This window comes from Thermobia domestica, chromosome 3 (genome assembly GCF_964235325.1).
Source record: "Thermobia domestica chromosome 3, izTheDome1.hap1.1, whole genome shotgun sequence".
Lineage (NCBI taxonomy): Eukaryota > Metazoa > Arthropoda > Insecta > Zygentoma > Lepismatidae > Thermobia > Thermobia domestica.
Window position 1 is genome coordinate 232,550,560 of NC_137456.1, and position 15,729 is coordinate 232,566,288.

Genomic DNA, 15,729 nt, shown 5'->3' on the forward strand with positions numbered 1-15,729 from the left:
TACAGCTTTGATGTTGAAAGGGACGCTAGATTCCAAGCCAACCAACTATGCAATTTATATTTTGATATTTTAACAAATACTCTGGTTTAATCTGATAGTTTTCCTTTTCCCATGATCTTGCCTTATACTGAAATTCTAATCTCTACCAATCGCTGCTCTGTTGAGTGAGCTGTCGGCTCGACTCGATAGTGAATAAGCTGTAAGCCGACCCGCTCGAGCCGTTCAGAACCCTAAACCCGAGCCGAGCAGTTTTGAACTTGTTTGGTCGGCGCTCTCTAACTTGTAACGATTTTTGGTTCGAGCCCAAATACTTGCTCCTCCAGAAATCAGACCCAGAACCACGTGAATAATGCCTTCCCTCCTAGACTTCACGACTACCGAAGTCAACAGTCAACTCGCTTTTAGTATTTAGATACAAATCGCTTATCTTTCATGTATATACACGGTGTTGTAATAATAATAATAATAATAATAATAATAATAATAATAATAATAATAATAATAATAATTTGTAGTAGCAGTAAGTATCATTGATAATAATTATATTGTCAATGTAGGATATCTGAAGAAAGTATTTGAAACTACACACAACATTGGGCTCGATTTGGCTCGACTCGACTCAAATTCGAGTCGAGTTTAGAGCCGAGTTGGAGGAAATTTTTCGATCCGAGTTTTCGAGTCGAGCTCAAATATGTCTGTTTCGAGCCGAGTTGAGTTTCAATGAAAACTCGCTCGAACTCGCTCGAGCCCATTCTTAACTGTCTCTCGTTCACGGTTTTGTTTAGGACTCTCAAGTAAGGCTCGATCGATATGTTGTATCTCGGTCTAGTTTCGATTTACTAAAGTCTGTCTCGTCTCGAAATTTAAAGAGGAGAAACATGATACTTAGAGTAATCTCGGTCTCGGCATCACCATTAGAATATGTTACGTATGTTCAAGTTTAATTCTAGAACGCTTGGAGCAATTTCAACAAAGTTTGATACACATATGACATACAATCACAATAATATTGTAGGGCAAGATATCTCCGGTCTCCCTAGCGGTGGATAGAAGGGTGACGTATAAATAATCGAGAACGACCTACATTCATGTCGAATACACATTTTTAAAGAGTCGCTATACTTTGTGACATTTAAGCTCAAGTTTAGTCTAATAGAACAATAGATCTCCGTAGAACCTTATGCTAACTGTTAGAAATGAATAGAACGATTGAACCTACCAGAAATTTTGAAAACAAATAAATTGCACGTCAAATATACATTTCAAATATTTTGAATAAACTTTTATTCTTCCGTGTATACAGTTCAAAGACTAAACCATATTCGATTACCGATTAAAGAAAGAAAAAAAAACGAAAAAAAAATCATAATTTAACGTCAAACCATTAAGGTCTTTCGGCTGAAGAAGGTGAATGATTAATGAAAGTGAATGATGATGAAAAATTAAACTTTGTGCTCTCCTACTCTGAATCAAACCTGGAACCACGTACAACAAAGGAAATACGCGCTAGTCACTACACTAGCAGAGAAAATTGCTTATTGCACTCTTTCGAGTACAAAGGCTATATGACACGGTGACCTTCAATTTAAGGTAGAACCATAAGCACCGCAATACGATCAAATTTCAAGGCTCTCCTCATCAGGACTCCAACCCAGGACACGGTGTAAGGAAGGCGCAAGTGCATGATTGTAAATATTTTGCCGTAATTTAAATGTGTTATACGGAGTATTCATATAGTTTTTGGCCAAGAAGAAGAAAAGAAAAGTTGTAAGCTGTTGTAGTTTTATTCATTGCTTATAGCATTGTTTCAAATTCTTTAGAAATAAATAAATAATAATTAAAAAAAAAAACTTCCACTGAAATCTAGTTACATAAATCTAGTTTCATACTATCCTTCGATATGGACAACAAACCCATGTGCAAAAATCCTGCTGCTCTGTAACAATAGATAGCAATTTCCAAGAATTGCCTCACTTCCCTCTATGCTCTGTACCTTCAACCATAAAATACAAGCATCATATGATCTCTGCATCTTTCGGAATGATGGGAGAATTTTGATAACGCTACGTCTCATTCAGAGCTTACGAAGCAGAGATGGGTATTTTTGCTAACTCTCACTCACACTCACCTACCAAAATCTTCCTTTTCAATGCTGCACATGGAATGCGTTTCTTATGTTCTTGTCTCTGAAGCAAATGAGTCCACGTAAGCGCGAAGCGAGTGCGTGCTCGCGATCACACTCACTTCTCTCAACTGTGATCGCGCTCACTTGGGCTCGCGCTCAGTAATCTTAACTGCACTCGCGCTCGGTCGCACTCGCGCTCACTAATCGTAACTGGGCTCGCGCTCACTCGGGCTCGCGCTCACTTCTCTCTACTGGACTCGCGCTCACTCGCGCTCGCGCTCAGTTTTCCCAACAGAGCTCGCGCTCACTTGGGCTCGCGCTCACTTTTTTCAACTGGGCTCGCGCTCACTTGAGCTCGCGCTCATTTTTTTCAACTGGGCTCGCGCTCACTCGGGCTCGCGCTCACTAATCTCAAGTGGGCTCGCGCTCACTTCTTTCAACTGGGCTCGCGCTCACTCGGGCTCACGCTCACTAATCTCAAGTGGGCTCGCGCTCACTCGGGCTCGCACTCACTTTTTTCAACTGGGCTCGCGCTCAATTATTGAGCGCGAGCCCGGTTGAGTGCGAGTGCCGAGCTCACGAGCGCCGGGCTCGCGAGTTTGAACACCTATGCCCCGCATAGTGCTTCGGTTCAATGACCACTGTTAAGGGTTGAGAAAAGTCAAAGTAAAATGCATATTATCGAAGTCCCAGTGACTAGGCTTTTGTTATGCATTGATCCATGGAAGGGAGCGAATACTAAGAAGAGACGAACGGTACGAATGGAAGTTTTTGATCATATCTGAGGGAAATTTTAACTTAAATTCCTAATGTCAGTGGCTGACAATCGCTGCCCACTACTTAATGCTCACTTTGTTAATGTCTATTAGTCCACTTGCTATTCCTCAACATTTTCGTTTCTATCGTGAGTCGTTTCGTTTTTGTTTTTTAAATGTATTTAGAATGGTGTGTGTTTCACTATTCAATAGTACTTGGTATTTCATGTAATTATAATAAACAACGATAGGAACAAAGTGAGCATTTTATCGAAAGAAAAGAAAGCTACCAAACTTGAAAGAAAATTTCAGCAAGCGGAAGCTCTAAAAAGTTTCTTTCGACTTCTGGACAAAATTTCGAAAGTAATAAGCATACAAATGTTGAGGTTGAAGAGTTGTCAATACCAGTTACTGTTAACGAAGCATATACAAGACGACAAACTTTTGAAACTGTTTTTACTTGATTGCAAAAATTGTTAAATTAAAATGGAATGGATATGGCCTTTTCGGTTACGGCTCTGCGTTAAATTTAATTTACTTCAAAAATTGTTTGAATACAATTAGTTTTCACGCAGTATATGCGTATATAACTCGAAATTGTAACTGTAATCGAAATCAAAACTGTAGGCCTAATCGAAAGGTCATTAGGATTATAAGTAACACATTTTTCAGAACTCTCACTTTCAATTGCAGCAGAATATACATATGCTCGTTGAACTGTAATAGTGTAACCATGGGCGGCGATTAGGGGGGGGCAAGAGGGGGCAGTTCCCCCCCCCCACTTTTTTGAAGTACAGACCTAATTTATATAGTTTCCTTTGGAAATGTAAAAGGGTGTCCACACAATTTGGAGAAAAGATCTCTGACTTTTCCCTGACTTTCCATGACGAAAGTTCCAGATTTCCCTAACCCCTGAATAACTTAAAAATATAGAAGAAAGAAAAAGAAACCTAGCCTCCACACTCCCCATAGTTGGCCTTGTTCTCTTCCATTTCTCTTTCTTTCTTTTTTCAATTTTCTTTCCAAAGGAGTGTAAATTTACAAACATGTGCATTAGGCCGATATTGATTAGGCCTACATATTACAAAAAATGCAAAGTTACAAACGAAAGTGTGCAGCATACAGAGTACTTAAGATATGAAAAAAATTACACATTATAATACCAATTATACAGCATTATAATATTGCCTATAGTAATAAACAGTTCATACATGATTTTACTGATTATTAAAAAAAAAACACACACACACACACATTACTTTTGCTGGTGCAGTTGTTGAATGCAACCCATTTAGAAATTTGTTTTCATACTTTCTCGCATAGTTTTCTTCTCGTTGATCTGAATATCCTTCTTGTCGTCTCCGCAGTTTAATTTTCTTCTCTTCTTCCTCCAGCTCCTTTAGTTGTTGCTGAATATTCCGTTTCTCTCTCCTCTTCTCGTGTCTAGCATTTATTTTTCTTTTCTTTTCCAAATACACCTGATATTGTCTCATTGAACATCTCACTGAATTTATCATACCTCTTGTAATTATTAATCCTGATGATCCACCTATTCCCATCACAGAATCATATATGATCCGTTGAGCCACCAGAGATTCTTCTTGTAAGTTCTCAACAATGAGAATTTTATTTATTATGAAACCACTTTCAAAAATGCGTTTCCATGAAAGAAGATAAAACACAATTTCATAACTGACCATAAGTCAACGAAGTTCTTCCTATTTCTTATAACTAAGTAAAAAAAAAAAAACTCATCAAGTCCAATACCCTTTCTGTCATTGGCTATGAATTCATTACAGTGTTCCTTAAATTCTTCAGTCTGAGCCTCCACTGTGAGCTGGAGATATTATTTCTTTGCGTTCTCAGCCACTTGTCCAGATATCCTCTTGGCACCATTCAATTCTTCCAGAACAGCGTCTACCCTTTTGAGCAAATATGTCAGGATGCAGTTAGATGTGTTTCTCGCAGAAAATTAGTTTCAACAACTATATCAGAGAACAATGACTCCCTCAATATCATCATTGAGAACACTACATTTTGCATACAGTAACAGTAAAGAAATCAACCCTATTTCATAAATTCAGTAATTGAACAATGGACCTAAATCGATTTTTTCCTGACTTTCCCTGACCAATCTGCCATTTCCCTGACTTCACCTGATACATTTTTACTTCTCTGACCTTTCCCTGACTTTCACTTATTTTCCAGAATGTGGACAACCTGGTAAAGGTTTTGTATGTATTACTGTTTCATAGAAAAAATGGTGCCATATGATATTTGCTGTTGCGTGAGTACGTATTGGTTATTTGTCTTTCCATGGAGTTAAGAAAGCTACAGGAATTGCGTTTTAATTGCAATTCAAAGCAATTAATATTGTAATTTCATATTTCTTTAAATGTCATAGCATATGCTTGCAGTACTTACTGTATTTTATTTTCTAAGAGAAAAAACATTCCTTTAATGGCATGTGTGGAATTAAAAGTATAAGTTGTTCATTAATCTCCAGTTTCAATATAACTTCTGCAAAAACAAGCCTCATTATTCATTACTATGATTAATATTATCCTTTCTATTAATTTGTTTTGCGAATTTATCATTGAAAAATCTGATCAAACAGTTTTCCAGACAGCATTTTAAGATGTTCATTAGCAAGATCTCAAATATCTTCTTACACTTTCGATGTTTAAGAGTATAAAGGGCTAGTACCTAACTGTATTGCTCTTATGAATTTACTTAAAATAGAAATACGATATACGGCATTTTAAGTAAAAAAGATAGTATCCTATTAGTTATACAACCTTTCATCAAACAATGTTAGAAACAACCAGGAAATCTAACATTGATATACAATTGTTCAGATCATGTCTTGCCCCCCCACTTTTAACGTCCAACCGCCGCCACTGAGTGTAACAATTACAATTATAATAGTGTAACAATTATAATTATCAATCCATTTTCTCGTATTAAATTTAGATGGAGCGATATTTTTAAACATTTGGTAATAGTCTTAGTGCGAAGTAGAGTTTTGATTATTAGTTACTTGTGTTCAAGGATGCACTGGCGGAGGTGGTCCGAGAATCTGGATCCTTTAGAACTTTAAATTTTTAAGAAAATTTCAGGAGGCAAATACACAAAATTGTTTGCATTTTGTATGCTACTCCGAAGCATCTTCGGACCCAAAAGAGAAATCTTAGGTGTACCACTGCTTGTGTTTACATTGTGTCGCTCATTGCCTGATTTCGAACGAATATGTTGGAAAGAGACATGAAAGAACTTAATTGTTTCATAGGCCTAAGAGGCCCTGTAAAGAATTTTGCGGGGGATACCTGATTTTGAAGTTCCTCACTGGATCTAAGGCAAATTAAGTATCGATTAAGGCAGTGCCTCTCAACCTAATTCGTATCACGACCCCCATTTTATTACATCGTCTTGCCAGTGACCTCCTTATAATTTCTGGTTTGTAATAAGCTTTTGTGGGATTTTTAATATACCTATTGCGGAGATCTCACGATATCCTTCTATTTCTATAATAGTAAAACCCATTTCTTGAGTATAGTGGATACAGTAACTTATCTAGAAGAGAATGGATTAAAACAAAATTCGTTCAGTTCATTCATATTACAAATATTGAATCCGAACCGTCATACTGTTTCAAACTGGAGGTCATTTGAAAATTTTAAAACTTCATAACTCCCTTAATTTTGGGTTATATATATAAAAAAAACTGTTGGAAATGTTTAGTAGACATAAGTATGTATAATAAAAATATGGCTATCAGAACAAAATTCAAAATATTTTAAAATATTTTCCGGTATTAGATTCTAATTATATTTATTTCCTCCGCTTATCTTCGCGCCCCAATTAAACCCTCTCGCGACTCCCTAGGGGTCGCGACCCCCAGGTTGAGAAACCCTAAATTAAAGTGTACACTTTTGTTATTTGTTGTGTATTAAACACGTTCAGTTAAAATTAATAAAGAATTACTTGAGATCAACCATATCTCAAGCACGAGCCAATAGACTAGCTTTGATGACCATTGAAAATGACACTCAATGAATTGGATACGTATGCAATAATAAAAGATTTAGCCAAATTGAAACCCAGAAAAGGTCTTTATAACATGAACTTTTCAGTAACAAAGAAAGCGAGAAACGAAACTACCATAATCGTATTACTAGAAAATATTAGGTAAATATGCTTTTAATGAAGCGCATGAGCATCCTTCTTTGTCAAAATCAAACCTGTGTTAATGTTAGACTTGAAGCTCACGAATTTTATAATGTTTCGACTTTTATGTTTCAATTGTACTTGTCAAAATTCATCTTAGGTATATATTTTAGTTGTGTATTGTGCTTATTTAATACAAAGAATGCTATTATGTTAATTGGAACTTTATTCAGTATTCATCCACAGCCAATTAGTTATAATTTCGCCCATTTTTCGTTAATTCAGAATGAGACTACAGATATTAAAGAAATTTGCGATTACAACAATTATTTGAAGATTTTTTATCCATAACAACTTTCTACTCTTTTATTATCATTTAGATGGTAGCGCCTAAATAGTGTTTTCATACACTATGCCTATGTTCAAAACTTAAGAGAATATACAGATAACAGTGAAAATCATGAACAATTGGTACGAAAATGTTTCTGTCGCTCAGAAGCGCGGAACAAATGCATATGAACAAAACAAACGCTTACAAATGACACACGAACGTGGAGAAATCTAACTAAATACAGCTCTGTTAGCTCTGTTGTCCTTCACAAGCGACAGTATTACACCACAAAGTTTTTATTGAGACCTATAGTTTAGTTCCGTATTCAAACTATCTTGAATGCAAAGTAAGGTAGTGAAAAATGTTCTGATCTTGCACGATGATCTGTACACCTGTCAACTGGTGGAATTAAGCTCCATAATCATAATTACACCGTAAATAGCAGGGTATCTCGGTACTCCATAACGAGAAAAAGTAAAATCAATCGAAACGTAAAGTAAGCTCTGATCTGAAATTCTACAATTCTTAGTCACTTGAGTATTTGGATGTAAATTATAGGGCTACAACACTAAAAAACGAAACACAGATTTTAATTAGGCCACAAATTTGTAATATGAAGTCTCTAACAAGTTTATATTTAGTAATTTACTGTTCTGTATTCGAAAAATGTAAGCTTATAAAATAGACTTTTAAGGTTAGTAGTTTTAAGAAACATGCCACTGACGGCAGTTAACCCTCCTTGTTTACCTAGCATATAAATGAATGTGTAGGATAGCAATTCATTTTGTATCTGACTTTTGATGTCTGAAAACATTGAAACTCGCAGAAGAAGGAAATCAAATGTTAAAAATCTGTTTTAGTTAACTTCTTTTCACTATTTACTGTGTAATTATTATTATTATTATTATTATTATTATTATTATTATTATTGTTGTTGTTGTTGTTGTTGTTGTAATTTACTATTACTTTTCTTTTACACAGGTTCCTAACGTGACGATTAATTGGCCCCAGAAAATGACCATAAATGATATTATAAGGATTAATGCAATGTATAACTGCACAGATATCTGATTTTTTTTTTTTTGAATAGTGGATCATAGTGCGTGATACAATGAAGCAATGGACTCAACTGCTCTTTATAACAAAAATAAAATTAAGAAAAAATGATTGGTGTTCTATGTTTCTGTACTTCTAGAGGGCTTTATTATCCAATTTTCTTATCAGTAATAGCTAACGAATTGTTTTTATTGTCTCTTACCGGTTTTGTATTCTTCTCTGTACTATTTTTCCTAGAATATAAGAATAGAACAAACATATTAATTTTTACACATTAAAACAAAGAAGTTGATCCGATAGTGTGAATGAATACACTGCATCATATACATAGTTTAGAATGTTAAAATATGCATTGTACGTCTTTTACACATTGATTTGTGTTGTAAGTTATTTCAAATCAAGTTCTGTAACTAGTCTACTAGAGGCAGTGTTCTATGAAAACTTCCAAATAGAAAAAAAAATTGAAACAATAATAAAGCAATAATGTTACTTACGATAAAACAAGTGCAGACTTAGACACATATCCATACCTGTATTGGTTGTTGAGGCAAGGCCTACTCTACCATGAGTGCAACACGTGCATTTGCATGGGACAGCAGGTTTCCAGGGCGGTAAAATATTTCATAACTATATTATGTATTTACAATAAATATTTCTTATTGGAAACAGACTTCTTTGGTAGCTAAATTTAGTAAGCTGACCTATATGAATACTACATTCATAAATCATTTTTAATTCGCATTAGTTTAAGGTCACATGGGCAGTGCTAAAGCAAATGGTCAAACAAATTCCAGCATGAATTCCTTGATTGATGTAAAATACCTGTACAAGAACACAATTCTCGAACAGCAACGAACACCTGTTCCATTTAGTTAGTTATCACAGTTTTGATATGATAACTAGTCCTCTCCTTGTCACAAGCAAGTTCCTTATCATTGAATGTGTAAACAAGTTTTTTTTAAATATATTTTTTAACAGTTGTAGAAGGAAAGTCAAGAAATAAAGGTAAAGAAGTTAGTTGCGCTGGAATTACAAATTAATATATTGAGATCGAAGCTCGATATTAAATTCTATAAAAAGTATTACCATATTTCCTTTAGTTGTTCATGATAGGGTAATATACTTAAAATAGTGGCACTTAAGATTTGTTCTTTTTCCAGAAACGGGGAGGCGGAAAATGATACCATCTCACGGAACGGTACTTGCCTGGGGCCGATCCTGTGTTGAGGGATGTCATAATGATAAAGAAAAAAACTAAAAGTTTATTGCTATAAACTAAGGAAGGGAAAGTTCCCTATCTAAAAATTATGTGAACAAGAGTTAGTACATTTGGCAGAGATATAATGCTGGATTTTTCTTCTAAATTTGAGATGAGTGAGTATACGCTGAACCTTTAAAATATTAGGTTATATGATGTATACTCTCTTATACGACCCATTAATCGCTCCATTAGGTAAACTTTCCTTCCCTTAGTTTGTAGCAACAAAATTTTATTTTTTACCGATGTGACCTTTCTAAAGGCACCACCCTCGCCACTGATTCATACAATACTATGAGTAAAGAGAATTAACACTGTAATGCCTTAACATTTCTTAGCCTTATTAACAACTAATATGCTTGTACATATTAACTTCCCATGTTTTGGCTAGGTATTTTACTACTGGAGAGTGTTTGTGCCGGGGCAAAAAATAGCAAGCGATGGTCGTGGATGCCGAAAACACAGGACAAGCAATTTGACTTACAATAATCTAGTGACTTACAGCGAAATAGATACATGGAAGTAGCCTTTATTTGAAAAGTCGTGGCGCGGATTTGTCATGTTGCAACGTCATTTTCTGACGTATCAAATGTAAGCACAATAAATTTCTCACAACCTACTCTTCTTTTACTTCCTACTAGTTGTTCCCCTCAAGCCTTTGGCTCGATATACGATATAAATTATAATCTTGCACTGTCCTATTTTGAAATAATTAAATTAAAAGAATCTATATATTAAAATGCTAGGTGTATGTGTTTCTCTCCAATCCTTTCGACAATGAGATCTCGAAAATTACAAGTGCTAGAAACGTGCTATTTTCGCTGTCGATTCCAAATTTTGTGTAGATTGCCAGTTGCAATTAAATATTTAAGAAACATGGTCGTTATTTCTTTATTACATTTTTTAGGGGTACAATAGAAGTTTTGAAATTTTAAAAAAGTAAAGCATGATACCCTATTAGTTATACATTCCAACACATCATAGTTGTATACAGGAGTTGTGTATCTCTCAGGTGCTTGTTTCATGGCCAAATAATATTGAAAAACGAAGGATAACCATGTCTCCAGGCTAGCCCAATGAACACCATATATCATTGACATTGTATACATACATCACTGACATTACATAATTAATTGTGTATGTAATGTATTTGCTTATTATATACTGCATGCAAGAAGAAAGAAAACATCGATCATACATGAATTAGAAACTCCAACCGGAAGTAGGCTCAAATCTTGGAAACGGTGCGAGGTACTGAAAAAATCTCCCCTTTATGGTACCCCTTGCCGATTTTTATCAAACGTCTTTCAATTGTGTTTGTAAAGGGACGTTTGCAGATGTGAGGAATGACAAGGAGATTCATGCTCATATGTGAATAATGCGTTGTGTAGAGAGCGCAGGCTCAGCTAGTGTAGTTTTAAAATTGCAATTAAATATGCAAATAGCCTGCACGCAATTGTGAGATGACTGTAAACTATTAAGAGCGTTACACCAAGACTGAGTCGTCCTTTCATTATGGTAAGGATCAGTAACTTTACCCGAAGAATTACCATACTTATATGCACTCAAATTCAAGGTCAGAATAAGGTTTTCAAAACTACTCGTATAATAAACATTTATTAATATTATTATTGTTATTATAAGTAATTGATTCGAGAATCAAGATCTTAAGAAAGTCATTGCTTGTGCATGTTCTTCTTCGATTTTTCTAATACGATATTCCAGTAACATTATTTCCGATTTTGCCGGGGGAAATATGTTCTCAGACATAAGAGTCTCGCGTTTTCTGTTAGCATATTAGTACACAATTATAAAAAAAAAAGTGTTTCGCGAGCTCTGGGAGGGAGAAATTTCCCCATGCTAGCCCCAAATGATGTCTTCTTTTCCCTCAATTAATATGAAAAGTTACAGGACATGAACGAAATGTGGTGACATGGGCTGTTAGACGCCTGTTAGCCGAACGTTAGGGATTCGACACCTGGTTGGGCGCCTTTATAAAGTGACACAGTTATTCACTAGCCTCTGTACACTACGAAAATCGATGATAAAATATCTAAGTTTATCTACGTGTTATTTCTAAATCAAGGTCATCACTTTCCTAGGGTATCATATGTCTAGAATTTACGTTAGTTGTTACGTAAATGTGTGATGTGCACTAGGAAAGTTTTGCAATACGATCTTATTTCTTATACTCTTTCAAAGTATTTTCCACCACACATTACACATTTGTCTATCCTTTGAAACGAGTTGTCGAAGAAACTGCCATCTTTAGGCAGAGATATGGAAACAGTCATCATCCCAAGTCCTTAGTAGGGCGTCATCATTTGTAAAACGCCTTCTTTTCAGTCTGGTCTTCATATGGGGGAAAAGCGCGAAGTCACAAGGAGCGAGATCTGAACTGTACGGAGGGTACTCTAACAGTTTTAGTCCAGTGCTGGTCAAATACTCTGAGCAAACTTTTGAACGGTGCGCTGAAGCGTTAGTGTGGTGAAGAAACCATGTGTCCATTAGGGCGGGTCGAATTTAAACTTCTTTTGAAAATCGGTTCGGCTAAGCGGTTAGACATTGTCTTTTAGTAAGCTAAGCGTACCAGATTTTTTCAGAATTTTTAGTCCTCGCCGTCATGTTCCGCATTGAGGTTTTATGGAAAAGATATGCAACACGCACTACACGATACCATATTTCACGTTTTTGGCCGTGTAAATTGCATATATTCTCGTTTCTTTTAAATTCAATCTTAGGGATAGCTCGAACCAGGGCCGCCCACAGGGGGGATGTATGGCGCAAGCTGCGCCATTGAGAAAAATTTTGGGGGGATTTTACTCTACTTTCGAACTAGCAATTTTACTGTCGGAATAGCATTAAAACACGATTTTGAGAAGCTAATTTTCCGGGGTGAACCCCCATACCCCCTGCTTCGATACTCGATGAATGAAGTACCGCGCAAGTAGCCGTATAAAAGGAAAGGTTGGTTCGTTTTAAGAGAGAAGGGCCGCCCACAGGAGGGATGAATGGCGCAAGTTGTGCCATCGAGAAATAAATTGGGGGGAATAAAAAAAATTGGGGAAGAATTTTATTCTAATATCGAATAAGTAATTTTGCTGTCGTCAGAATAACATTTGAACACGATGCGATTTTTTTTTAATCTCGAGAATGAATCCCCCTACACCCTGCTTAGAAACTCTATGCGTAAAGTACCGCGCAAGTTGCTATATGAAAAGATGGCGCCAAGTTCTGGTGAACAACAGTTACAAACACTCAAGGAATCACTTTGAAATTTAGATTTGAAACTTGCCTATGTTGTCTGTTGAAAATTATAAAGTAGTTTGACATAATTGTGAGCTAGTGGTAACCATACAGACAACAGCCAAGTTTCAAATCTAAATTTGAAGTGAGCCAGTGAGTGTTTGTAACTGTTGTCCACAAAACTTGGCGCCTATATTTGTCATTTCAATTCTTTTTAAGGCCACTCTTTTACAGGAATGTTTTTTGTTGGATATCACTTCTTTTTGTAGTCTAATTTCGAGGATAACATTTTCTTTTGGTATCAAACTCAATAACTTGTAACTTGCGTCTTAGTTTTCATGTACAAGGGAATTATATCAATATCCTTATAGAACATATTTAGTATTGTACCCTTCAATATCCTTATAGAACATATTTAGTATTGTACACTACCAAGACTACTAATAAAAGTAATGCCATTTTTATAATTACCACTGCCCCTACTATTACTACAAACATTCTATAATACTACTACAGGAAATAAAAACAACAACAAAAATAACAATTACTAGTACTATAAAAACTACTGCTACACTGGGCAATTGTTTTTAGAGGACTTGAGTTTTGAAGAGGGAAGAGATTATTAGTTTTGGGGGGGAGTGCGCCATCAGCTTTGGGGGGGATGGGCACCCCTGGTCGTTTTTCAGCTTTATTTTAGGGAATATTTTGCTCATCTTTATGTGAAAAATTAGTGTATTTTCCTCGTACATATTTTATAGATATATATATATCCCACTTTTATATGGTGATAAACTGTAAGTGGGGACCCTGTAGATGAATATAAAATTATTAGGTTATTAATTTTAAAGTTGGCACTGGTCGTTTTTCAGCTTTATTTGAGGGAATATTTTGCTCATCTTTATCCGAAAAATTAGTGTTTTTTCCTCGTACATATTTTATAGAGATATATATATCCCACTTTTATATGGTGATAAACTGTAAGTGGGGACCCTGTAGATGAATATAAAATTATTAGTTAATTAATTTTAAAGTTGGCACTGGTCATTTTTCAGCTTTATTTGAGGGAATATTTTGCTCATCTTTATGTGAAAAATTAGTGTATTTTCCTCGTACATATTTTATAGATATATATATATCCCACTTTTATATGGTGATAAACTGTAAGTGGGGACCCTGAAGATGAATATAAAATTATTAGTTAATTAATTTTAAAGTTGGCACTGGTCGTTTTTCAGCTTTATTTGAGGGAATATTTTGCTCATCTTTATCCGAAAAATTAGTGTATTTTCCTCGTACATATTTTATATATATATATATATATATATATATATATATATATATATATCCCACTTTTATATGGTGATAAACTGTAAGTGGGGACCCTGTAGATGAATATAAAATTATTAGTTAATTAATTTTAAAGTTGGCACTGGTCATTTTTCAGCTTTATTTGAGGGAATATTTTGCTCATCTTTATGTGAAAAATTAGTGTATTTTCCTCGTACATATTTTATAGATATATATATATATCCCACTTTTATATGGTGATAAACTGTAAGTGGGGACCCTGTAGATGAATATAAAATTATTAGGTTATTAATTTTAAAGTTGGCACTGCTCGTTTTTCAGCTTTATTTTAGGGAATATTTTGCTTATCTTTATCCGAAAAATTAGTGTATTTTCCTCGTACATATTTTATATATATATATATATATATATATATATATATATATATATATATATATATATATATATATATATATATCCCACTTTTATATGGTGATAAACTGTAAGTGGGACCCTGTAGATGAATATAAAATTATTAGTTAATTAATTTTAAAGTTGGCACTGGCCGTTTTTCAGCTTTATTTGAGGGAATATTATGCTCATCTTTATGTGAAAAATTAGTGTATTTTCCTCGTACATATTTTATAGAGATATATATATCCCACTTTTATATGGTGATAAACTGTAAGTGGGGACCCTGTAGATGAATATAAAATTATTAGTTAATTAATTTTAAAGTTGGCACTGGTCGTTTTTCAGCTTTATTTGAGGGAATATTTTGCTCATCTTTATGTGAAAAATTAGTGTATTTTCCTCGTACATATTTTATAGAGATATATATATCCCACTTTTATATGGTGATAAACTGTAAGTGGGGACCCTGTAGATGAATATAAAATTATTAGGTTATTAATTTTAAAGTTGGCACTGCTCGTTTTTCAGCATAATTTGAGGGAATATTTTGCTCATCTTTATGTGAAAAATTAGTGTATTTTCCTCGTACATATTTTATAGAGATATATATATCCCACTTTTATATGGTGATAAACTGTAAGTGGGGACCCTGTAGAAGAATATAAAATTATTAGGTTATTAATTTTAAAGTTTGCACTGCTCGTTTTTCAGCTTTATTTGAGGGAATATTTTGCTCATCTTTATCCGAAAAATTAGTGTATTTTCCTCGTACATATTTTATAGAGATATATATATCCCACTTTTATATGGTGATAAACTGTAAGTGGGGACCCTGTAGATGAATATAAAATTATTAGTTAATTAATTTTAAAGTTGGCACTGCTCGTTTTTCAGCTTTATTTGAGGAAATATTTTGCTCATCTTTATCCGAAAAATTAGTGTATTTTCCTCGTTCATATTTTATAGAGATATATATATCCCACTTTTATATGGTGATAAACTGTAAGTGGGGACCCTGTAGATGAATATAAAACTATTAGGTTATTAATTTTAAAGTTGGCACTGCTCGTTTTTCAGCTTTATTTTAGGG